At 43.7% G+C, this 8768-nt stretch overlaps 1 protein-coding gene across 5 annotated transcripts in view; it reads right to left on the bottom strand.

The window, feature by feature from the left end:
* The window catches only part of PHKA1 (phosphorylase kinase regulatory subunit alpha 1), a 473866-nt gene that overhangs the window by 318538 nt on the left and 146560 nt on the right, over positions 1-8768 (bottom strand). The gene's annotated exons all lie outside the window — the stretch shown is intronic.

Here is an 8768-nt window from a genome sequence, read left to right as displayed (position 1 = left end):
CCTGATAATTTTATTTCCATAAACGGGAGGAGAGTCCACGGCTTCATTCATTACTTGTGGGAATTAAGAACCTGGCCACCAGGAGGAGGCAAAGACAACCAAGCCAAAGGCTTAAATACCTCCCCCACTTCCCTCATCCCCCAGTCATTCTGCTGAGGGAACAAGAAACAGTAGGAGAAATATCAGGGTATAAATGGTGCCAGAAGAACAAAAACTAAATTTAGGTCCGTCCACAGGAGCAACCAACGGGACTCTCCGTGGACTCTCCTCCCCTCGATGGAAATAAAATTATCAGGTAAGCATAATTTATGTTTTTCATCTAAAGGGGAGGAGTTTCATTCATTACTTGTGGAACAAATACGCAAGCTCTAGAGGACACTGAATGAAAAACGGGAGGACAAAAGGAAGGCGAACCCTAATCAGAGGGCACCACAGCCTGTAAAACCTTTCTCCCAGAAACTGCTTCTGCCGAAGCAAAAACGTAAAATTTGTAAAATTCTGTAAAAGTATGTAAGGAGGACCAGATAGCTGCCTTACAAATCTGCTCCATAGAGGCCTCATTCTTCAAGGCCCAAGAAGAAGCCGCAGCTCTAGTCAAATGAGCCGTGATCCTCTGAGGAGGCTTACGTCCCGCTGTCTCACAGGCTAAGCGAATCATGCTCCTCAACCAAAAGGCCAAAGAAGTTGAAGAGGCTTTCTGCCCCTTGCATTTCCCTGCATACACCACGAAAAGAGAAGTAGATTGTCTGAAATTCTTTGTAGTCTGAAGCTAAAACTTCAAGGCTCGAACCACGTCCAAATTATGAAGTAGGACACAAAGAAGGAACTACTATTTCCTGATTGATGTTACGGTTAGACACAACTTTGGGAAGAAATCCCAAACCAGTGCACAGAACAGCCTTATCAGCGTGAAAGACCAATAGCCAATAGCCAACACAAAGAGAACCTTTCAAGAAAGAATCTTAATGTCAATAGAGTACATAGGTTCAAAACGGAACCCTCTACAACACCCTCAGAACCAAGTTCAAGCTCCAGGGAGGAGCTGACTGTCTAAAAACAGGTCTGATTCTAGGCAGAGCCTAAACAAAAGACTGAATATCAGGAAGATCAGCGAGCCTCTTGTGCAATAACAGATAATGACGAAATCTGTCCCTTCAAGAAACTGGCGGCAAGTCCCTTCTCCAAACCATCCTGGAGAAAGGACAGAATCCTGGATACCTTAACCTTGGGCCAAGGATATCCATGCTTCTCACACCAGGACAAGTCCTCCACACTCCACAGCCTCTTTTGGCCAAGACTAAGCGTTCAATCTCCTGAGGAGGCTTACGTCCCGCTGTCTCACAGGCTAAGCGAATCATGCTCCTCAACCAAAAGGCCAAAGAAGTTGAAGAGGCTTTCTGCCCCTTGCATTTCCCTGCATACACCACGAAAAGAGAAGTAGATTGTCTGAAATTCTTTGTAGTCTGAAGCTAAAACTTCAAGGCTCGAACCACGTCCAAATTATGAAGTAGGACACAAAGAAGGAACTACTATTTCCTGATTGATGTTACGGTTAGACACAACTTTGGGAAGAAATCCCAAACCAGTGCACAGAACAGCCTTATCAGCGTGAAAGACCAATAGCCAATAGCCAACACAAAGAGAACCTTTCAAGAAAGAATCTTAATGTCAATAGAGTACATAGGTTCAAAACGGAACCCTCTACAACACCCTCAGAACCAAGTTCAAGCTCCAGGGAGGAGCTGACTGTCTAAAAACAGGTCTGATTCTAGGCAGAGCCTAAACAAAAGACTGAATATCAGGAAGATCAGCGAGCCTCTTGTGCAATAACAGATAATGACGAAATCTGTCCCTTCAAGGAACTGGCGGCAAGTCCCTTCTCCAAACCATCCTGGAGAAAGGACAGAATCCTGGATACCTTAACCTTGGGCCAAGGATATCCATGCTTCTCACACCAGGACAAGTCCTCCACACTCCACAGCCTCTTTTGGCCAAGACTAAGCGTTCAATCTCCACGCAGTCAGCCTCAGAGAATCTAGATTTTGATGTTGAAAGGGACCCTGTTCCAACAGATCCCTGTGAAAGGGTAACCTCCATGGAGAAGACATCCCCACCAGACCCGCAAACCACGTCCTCCGCGGCCATGACGGAGGAATCAGAACATCCGAGGCTTGCTCCTGCTTGATGCGGGCCACTACTAGAGGTAGAAGTGGCAACAGTGGAAAAATGTAAACTAGGTTGAACCCCCAAGGCACCGCAAAAGCATCTATCAGCTCTGCCTCGGGATCCCTGGACCATGACCCGTATCTGGGTAGCTTGCAACAGAGTCTGGGCGCCATGAGGTCTATCTCCGGCGTCCCCCATCTGTGACAAATCTCTGCAAACACCTTGGGATGGAGAGACCATTCCCCCGATAGAAGGATTGCCTGCTGAGAAAATCCGCTTCCCAGCTGTCCACACCCGGAATGTGTATTGCGGAGAGCGAGCAGCTGTGGGACTCTGCCCATTCCAATATCCGAGAAACCTCCCACATTGATAGAGAGCTTCTGGTCCCCCCCCCTGTGGTTGATGTAAGCCACCGAGGTAATGTTGTCTGTCTGGAATCTGATGAAGCTGAATGACCCCATGAGAGGCCAGGCCTTCAGAGCATTGTAGATTACTCAATGTTCCAGAATACTGATTGGGAGGAGAGACTCCTCTTAAGACCACTATCCCTGTGCCATCCTGGAACTTCAAACAGCTCCCCATCCTGCCAGACTTGCATCCGTGGTCACAATCTCCCAGGACGGTCTCAGGAAGGATGTCCCTTGGACAGTTGTTACGGACGAATCCACCAAGAGAATGAGTCCCTCGTCCGATCGTCCAGAGAAATCTGTTGGGATAGGTCTGTATGATCGCCGTTCCATTGTCTCAACATGCACAACTGAAGAGGTCTGAGATGGAACCTGGTGAATGGAATGACATTGATGCTGGACACCATCAGCCCAATTACCTCCATACTCCGAAGGACTGGAGGAGGACTGAAGGGCAAGACAGGAGGATGCAATCTTCCTGCATCGCTGATCTGTGAGAAATATCCTCATGGATGTAGAATCTATTATCGTTCCCAGGAACTCCACCCTGTTGCTGGAAATCAGGGAGCTCTTTCCTGAGTTTATCTTCCAACCGTGAGATTGGAGCAAAAGAAGAAGGGTCCTTGAGTGATCCTCTGCAAGACTGAACGACGGCACCTGGACTAGGAGGTTGTCCAGATAGGGCACCACAGCAATGCCTCTTGATCTGCCACTGCAAGTAGCGCCCCCAGAACCTTTGTGAAGACTCTCTGGGCTGTCGCCAGACCAAAGGGAAGGGCCACAAACTGGAAATGTTGGTCCAGAAAAGCAAATCTCAGGAACCTGAAGATATCCCTGTGGATTGGCACATAAAGGTAGGCATCCTTCAAATCTATTGTCGTCATGTACTGACCCTCTCGAACTAGGGGCAGAATAGATCTGATCGTTTCCATTTTTAACTATGGAACAGCCAGAAACTTGTTTAAACATTTTAGGTCCAGAATCGGGCGGAACGTCCCCTCCTTCTTTGAGACCACGAAAATGTTTGCATAGTAGCCTAGACTGCTTTCTGCTGGGGGTACTGGTACAATTACTCAGAGAGAAAAGAGATTCCTCACATATTCTGGAAAGGTGTCTCTCTTTTCTGGTCTGGAGGACAGATTTGACAGGAGGAATCTGCCCCTGGGCGGATGAGATCTGAACCCTATCCTTGGGCGATAATCTCCAGAATCCAAGAGTCCTGAACGCCTGCAACCAGGCTTCTGAGAAGAGAGATAATCTGCCCCCTACTTGGTCCGGAGACCTGTCGGGGGCCGCCCCTTCATGCCGACTTTGTTTCGGCAGGCTTCTTGTTCTGCTTGGACTTATTCCAAGACTGCGCTGGCTTCCAAGTACCCTTGGACTGATCCGCTTTCGCGGCAGGCTGTTGGCGTTTGGCCTTGTCCGCACAAAAGGGACGAAAAGTCGATCCCTTAGGCTTAACCTTCTTATACTGCAGTAAGAAAGCGCCCTTGCCACCCGTAACCGTGGATATGATCAAGTCTAATCCTGGACCGACCAGGATCTTTCCCTGAAATGGAAGGCATAGCAACCTAGCCTTAGAGGTCATGTCCGCAGACCACGACTTTAGCCGCAGAGCCCTGCGGGCTAATACGGAAAAACCTGACACCTTAGCGTTCAGGCAAATAATTTGCATATTGGCATCACAAATAAAAGAATTAGCGACCCTCAAGTCCCTAATTCTCTCCTGTATCTCGTTAAGGGGAGTCTCCCTCTCGACCATGTCAGAGATTTGCACCAATATGTTGCAGCTACCGCCGCTGCCAACTGAAAAACAAACCTCGTGTGTTGAAACATCTTTCTTAACATGTTCTCTAACTTTTTATCCATGGGCTCTTTAAACGACAAACTATCCTCAAGAGGTATCGTCGTCTGCTTTGCAAGCATAGAGATAGCACCATCCACCTTAGGGACAGTCCCCCATAGCTCGAGCTGAGAGTCCGGGACGGGGAACAGCTTTTTAAAAGAAGAAGGGGAAAAGGAAGAACCTAATCTCTCCCATTCATTCTTAATAATGTTAGCCATCTCAACAGGAACCTTGAAGGTCTGGGGTACCACCTTGTCCTCATATACTTTATCAAGCTTAGGAATCGAAGGTTCCTACGGTAGTTTTGGTTCTGTAACCTCGAGGGTAGCCAACAATTGCTTTAGCATAAAGCGCAAATTTTCCATCCTAAACCTAAAGTCAGGCTCCTGTGCAGTCGGAGCTTTAGATGACAGACTCCGACCCAGAAGGAAGTCTTCCGAAGAGTCGGAGTCGTCCTCATCAGCGGATAATCTTTCCGAAGTATCCATTGCAGTAGATAACCTCTGGGTCTGATCGCTATGTTTGACCTTACGCTTAGCAGAACGTGGTAAGGCACTAATCACATTAGACTCCGCCGTTTGCAGTTAATCTGCAAAACATGGCGGCCAACGGATCTCTCCCGTAGGAGAAATAGTCGTTCCCTGAGGCGCTGCATGTGTAATCAGAGATGAATGTAGAGAAGGCACCTCATGGGACGGAGAACCCTCAGAGGTGGATGGCTTAGTAGTACTAGACATTCTATTCTTTCAAGACATAGTTGAGCAGGCGGATCTATCAGAACCTTCTCACAATAAACATAGGTACTAGACTTGCACCTTTATTATGGACTAGATATATATATATAAAATGGCACCTTTATAACCTCTAATGGCCGGAGCACTCACCACCTCCTATGACCAGGACCACAGAATCCGTTACATCTCCTGCAACCGCCGGTCAAGCAGAGGAAGTCGATTCGGCCACACCCGGTCAGAAGGAATGCCGCGCAAATACTCCCGGAAATGAAACTAAAAGTCCACCCATTGCCAGAGCCTCATCTCACACATCGCAACAATGACACAATTAACAATATTATGTACAAAACCCCCCTGTTCAATAATTCCCTACCAGGGATATTAACCCTTGATTCTATAAAGATAAAAAAGTATCACGCTGTGACCCTGTCTTCTGCGCTTTAATTACGTGTATAAAAAAATTCCAACAATCTTAATAGAATATATGCCGTGGAACAGGAACACGGCCTCTCAAGTGTGACAGTGTAGTAGCGTCGCTCCTGACATGGACTTGAGTGTAGAAAGCAGGCAGCGAAACTCGTCAACGCTGATTGCTTATGGAGCTGTTAAAATGAGTCAGAAAGACTCCCCCTGCATCTCCAGATTCTAACTTTCACCCAAACTCTCACTGAGAGGCTGACAGGACTACTTAAAACTCCAGTTCCATTCCGAAGTGTACTACCCTCCATAAGAAACTACTCCGAATCCTCCGACACTTCTCTGCCAACCTCCTGTGACTGGGGGATGAGGGAAGTGGAGGAGGTATTTAAGCTTTTGGCTGGGGTGTCTTTGCCTCCTTCTGGTGGCCAGGTTCTTAATTCCCACAAATAATGAATGAAGCCGTGGACTCTCCTCTTAGATGGAAATAATGTTCTATAATTCTGCACATAATGCAGAATTACATAACAGTATCTTAGTGCAAACATTATTCCTCAAAGTATTTCTGCAATATTTTATTTTAATTTACCATTTTACAGACCGCCGCTCCTTGCTCTACTGAACGGGTCTGTTTTTTTCTAAGCGCAGAATTATATAACATTATTTTTTTAGGTATACTGCCTCTTTAAACACCTGTTTAGCAGCACTGATGAAGTGCCGGAGGGGCAGGAAATGCGGTTAGGTGTGCCCTTTACTTGCTTTTATTTCAAAGTACCCAATAAAATGGACGTTTATTTAAAGGCAGTTTTTCTCTCCTCATAGAAGCCGAGTATGCTGCAACTTTAACAAACGTTCCTACTGTATTAGGGGCGTGTTGGAGAGTCTGTTGTACATTAATACCGCAGTAAGATACACTCCAGGAGCGGTTACCAGGAGCTGCTCCCTCCTCAACTGATTTGCCCACGGTACTGCAAACCAGCATACACGCTACCAGAGGTCAGTACACTGTATTTTTCCATTTGACTGACTGTTATTATGGGCTAATTGAATGTCTGGCTACATTTGACACATGTAGGTAACAAAAGTGTTCAAGTATTAAAGTGATTAATCACCTACTTTATGTGGCTGTGTTTGTAAACACCTAATATCACACAAACACAGTGCTGGAAAATAACGGTTCAAAACAGAAAACACACAGCATTAAAAGTAAGCTTCTGTTAGTATGCAATGAACAATAAACAGCCGCCATTCTTCTATTACCTACAATGCTCTATTCCCTCCATGGCAGTATCATGCTCAAGCTGCAAAAAGCAATGAATTCAGTGCTGGAAAGCTAAACAAGCTTAGTATTAATGCAGATTTAGTGATGCTTAAAGGGACAGTAAACAGATTATAATAAAAAATGTTTAAAGGAATTTTAGTAATTCTCTAGGTATCCTTTGTTGAAAGAGAAACAATTCAATACCGGGAGATCATTGAAAAGATCTGGTAAGACAATAACAAGAGACAAATGAGTAGCACCAATAACCAGCTAGCTCCCGTACTGAAGGATATGTACATATTCCTTTTCAATAAAGGATACCAAAATAACAGTCAATTTGAAAAGAGAAGTAACTTTTGAAAGGTTTCCTATCTGAATCATGCAAGCTTAATTTTCACTTTTTTATTTCCTTTAACAACACAAAGAGCAAGGTTTACCACTGATATTCTCCTATATTTGCGCCTATAAATGCGAAAGGTGAATTAATGCCCTTATTAATCATTTAAAAATGTGCCTAAAATTGGGCTAGTTTGACTGTAAAATTCTCCTAAACGGTTCGTGCACAGGTGCGCCAAAAAAAGGGTTAAATTAGATTGTCACAGGTGTATTTTCTATAGTATGCCTTATCAAATTGACTAGTTACTTATTTATCATGTTTTTGCACCTATAGAGAACTTAAAGTTCTCATAGAAATGTGTGCACTGAAGGTCTCCATAAGTTCTGTAGAGAACAGCATTGTATTTCTCTTTAAGCTTGTGTTGTGAGTTCTTTCTGATGTTGGCAGAAATTTCTGTTAAAAGGCACGTGGAAAGGCCAGAGGAGGAAGATTTTGCGGTTTCATATTTCACAATATAGCGATTGTGCGTTTGTAATATTTATACTTTATAATACTACAATCACAATGTAGCAAACAGTGCTATCACAATATTATAAAACATGACTATTAAAAAGTGAAATCGCTACTGCAATATTTTGAAATATGACCACGCGAAATCACGATCGCAATATTGTGAAATAAAAAAACAGGACATTTCTTACACTTGTTAGTTTATCCACTAGTGAAAAAAGCCATAAAAACATATGTCATAAAAATAAGCTAAAAAAAATACAAAAAAACAACAGAAAATAACATGCTTTATTGATATGGGTATCAATAGCAATTAAGCTTATTTCCAATGATAAATTAGGTGCATATAGTTATTTGAAAGGAGAAATTTATCATTAGTTCGCCTAAGCTCGCGATTGGAAAAGTAGTGTTAAAACGAAAGCATTGGAGAATAGAAAAGAGAATTCTCTTAGCGCTTTATAAATCTTGCTCATAGTAAAAAAACTTTTGCAGTAGACTTTTACTGTTTATTTTGCCCCCATTTTTCTGTGATTTAAGTCGAAAAATAGTGGATTTACCTGCCCTGAAAACTGAAAAAGCAAATGCCAGGATTCACCAGCCTAACCCTGTAACATATCTCCCTAATTTACAGTTTGTTCATTTATCAATTTTGCTCATGTGAATGGAGATTTTCTTTACACAATGATAGTGTCAAGCCCTGTGTTCTCCAGATACATATCCGTGTTGTCTACTCTACTCTAAGTTAACATAGTGGTGTGCGGAGGTTGACGATTTTAAAAAACAACTGCAAATTAGAACAAGGCTGGTCTAACAACCTTTGACTCTGCTGATATGTAATCTATTGGAAAACTGCAGAAAAATATTATAATTAGAAGAAGTTTCCGGTCCCTTTTATGACCAAAGTTCAGCAAAGCAGCTATGTAGTAATCACACTGGTTAGTCCATGCGTCTCTCCAGCCAAAATCTCTCTTATTCCTCTGTGCAATCACTCCCATTCTCACCCCATATTTGCTCTATTCTTCTCATATTACAGTCTCTCTCATTACATCTCGCTTGTATCCTTTATTCACAATCTCTCTCCCCTTTCATT

The sequence above is a fragment of the Bombina bombina genome, chromosome 1 (assembly GCF_027579735.1).
Source record: "Bombina bombina isolate aBomBom1 chromosome 1, aBomBom1.pri, whole genome shotgun sequence".
In the NCBI taxonomy this organism is placed as follows: Eukaryota; Metazoa; Chordata; class Amphibia; order Anura; family Bombinatoridae; genus Bombina; species Bombina bombina.
This window is presented reverse-complemented; position numbering and strand designations above follow the sequence as displayed.